The 2,500-nt window shown below is 52.9% G+C and overlaps 2 non-coding genes across 2 annotated transcripts; both read left to right on the forward strand.

Moving 5' to 3' along the window:
- The first annotated feature begins 225 nt into the window (after nt 1-225).
- Nucleotides 226-2,035, forward strand: LOC145747351 (small subunit ribosomal RNA). Its single transcript, XR_014282084.1, has one exon. It is a non-coding gene; the product is annotated as a small subunit ribosomal RNA (ribosomal RNA).
- A 245-nt stretch (nt 2,036-2,280) lies between these two features.
- Nucleotides 2,281-2,434, forward strand: LOC145749221 (5.8S ribosomal RNA). The gene has a single exon (XR_014283611.1). It is a non-coding gene; the product is annotated as a 5.8S ribosomal RNA (ribosomal RNA).
- Nucleotides 2,435-2,500: the final 66 nt, after the last annotated feature.

Below are 2,500 nucleotides of genomic sequence, written 5' to 3' on the forward strand. Positions count from 1 at the left end.
GATAGTTTTCTCGGTTCGCTTTTGTTGGGCGTTCCTGGTGTTGTATGCAAACGCAGCCCGCGCGCGGCTTCGCCCGAAAGGGCGTCTGGCCGGTGTCGACGGCGTCCAGATCGCGGCTTACGCCGGGTTTGAGGAGCTAAGCAAAAATAGTGATTGAGTAATACAGTGCGATACCGCGACGGGGAAAGCGAAAGACTCCGTTCGCGTATTTTGTCGGCCGATAGTTACCTGGTTGATCCTGCCAGTAGTCATATGCTTGTCTCAAAGATTAAGCCATGCATGTCTCAGTACGAACTTGCGTACGGTAAAACTGCGAATGGCTCATTAAATCAGTCGTGATTCATTTGATCGTAAATTTTACTTGGATAACTGTGGTAATTCTAGAGCTAATACATGCAAAAAGCGCCGACCTTGCGGGAGGCGCGCCTTTATCATATCAAAAACCTGCCGGGCTTCGGCTCGTCTTGTTGGCGACTCGGGATAACTTTGCTGATCGCACGGTCTTGCACCGGCGACGGATCATTCAAGTGTCTGCCCTATCAACTTTCGTCGGTACGGTATCTGCCTACCGAGGTTCTTACGGGTAACGGGGAATCAGGGTTCGATTCCGGAGAGGGAGCCTGAGAAACGGCTACCACATCCAAGGAAGGCAGCAGGCGCGCAAATTACCCATTCCCGACGCGGGGAGGTAGTGACGAAAAATAACGATACAGGACTCTAACGAGGCCCTGTAATTGGAATGAGTACACTGTAAAAATTTTAACGAGTATCCATTGGAGGGCAAGTCTGGTGCCAGCAGCCGCGGTAATTCCAGCTCCAAAAGTGTATATTTAAGTTGTTGCGGTTAAAAAGCTCGTAGTTGGATTTTGGGCGCAGGCGTTCGGTCCGTCGCAAGGCGTGCACTGTTCGTTCTGGCTTTACCTCCGGTTTTCCGTCGGTGCTCTTGACTGAGTGTCGGCGGCGGCCGGGACGTTTACCTTGAAAAAATTAGAGTGTTCAAAGCAGGCGCTTCGCCTGGATAGTGTTGCATGGAATAATGAAATAGGACCTCGGTTCTTTTTTGTTGGTTTTCGGAGCGCGAGGTAATGATTAAGAGGGACGGACGGGGGCATTCGTACTGTGCCGTTAGAGGTGAAATTCTTGGATCGGCGCAAGACGAACGACTGCGAAAGCATTTGCCAAGAATGTTTTCTTTAATCAAGAGCGAAAGTCAGAGGTTCGAAGACGATCAGATACCGTCCTAGTTCTGACTATAAACGATGCCAACTAGCGATCGGGGGGCGTTATTTTGACGACCTCTCCGGCAGCTTGCGGGAAACCAAAGTCTTTGGGTTCCGGGGGAAGTATGGTTGCAAAGCTGAAACTTAAAGGAATTGACGGAAGGGCACCACCAGGAGTGGAGCCTGCGGCTTAATTTGACTCAACACGGGAAATCTCACCCGGCCCGGACACAGCGAGGATTGACAGATTGAGAGCTCTTTCATGATTCTGTGGGTGGTGGTGCATGGCCGTTCTTAGTTGGTGGAGCGATTTGTCTGGTTAATTCCGATAACGAACGAGACTCTGGCTTGCTAAATAGTTACGCGGCCTTCCCGGCCGGCGTTTAACTTCTTAGAGGGACTAGTGGCGTTTAGCCACACGAGATTGAGCAATAACAGGTCTGTGATGCCCTTAGATGTTCGGGGCCGCACGCGCGCTACACTGACCGGATCAACGTGTGTTCGCCTTGGCCGAAAGGTCTGGGTAACCCGATGAACCCCGGTCGTGCTAGGGATAGAGAATTGAAATTATTTCGCTTGAACGAGGAATTCCCAGTAAGCGCGAGTCATTAGCTCGCGTTGATTACGTCCCTGCCCTTTGTACACACCGCCCGTCGCTACTACCGATTGAATGGTTTAGTGAGGTCCTCCGATTGGGCCCGGGCTCGACTGGCGACGGTTGGGTCTTGGCCCGAAAAGACGATCTAACTTGATTACTTAGAGGAAGTAAAAGTCGTAACAAGGTTTCCGTAGGTGAACCTGCGGAAGGATCATTAGCGCGAGAAAAAAAATCGAAGAGCGAAAGAGCAAACACCGGGACGGCGACGTGCCTCGGCGCGTCCGCCGCCCCGCGATCAGGAACTTGTTTTGTCGGCGTCGAGTGCCCGAAGGCTTCATGCGGTGCGCGGGCTTGTCGCACTATTTGTTGCGACCGCGACCCGCTCGGCGTCACGCGATTTTTTCAGCCGGATGGCGAATCGAGGTTAGGAATCGAAGAGCGAAAAGCAAACAAACAAACGATGGCTCTTGGCGGTGGACCACTCGGCTCGCGAGTCGATGAAGGACGCAGCAAGCTGCGTGATTTAATGTGAATTGCAGAACACATTGAGCATTGACGATCTGAACGCGTATTGCGGCCTCGGGTTCATCCCGGGACCGCGTCCGTCTCAGGGTCGCAGAAACGACAACGGCCGGCGGGATCGGCTCCGCGACGGCTCGGCTCGCGTGCGTATGCCCGGCGA

This window comes from Corella eumyota, chromosome 3 (assembly GCF_963082875.1).
Source record: "Corella eumyota chromosome 3, kaCorEumy4.1, whole genome shotgun sequence".
Classification (NCBI taxonomy): Eukaryota; Metazoa; Chordata; class Ascidiacea; order Phlebobranchia; family Corellidae; genus Corella; species Corella eumyota.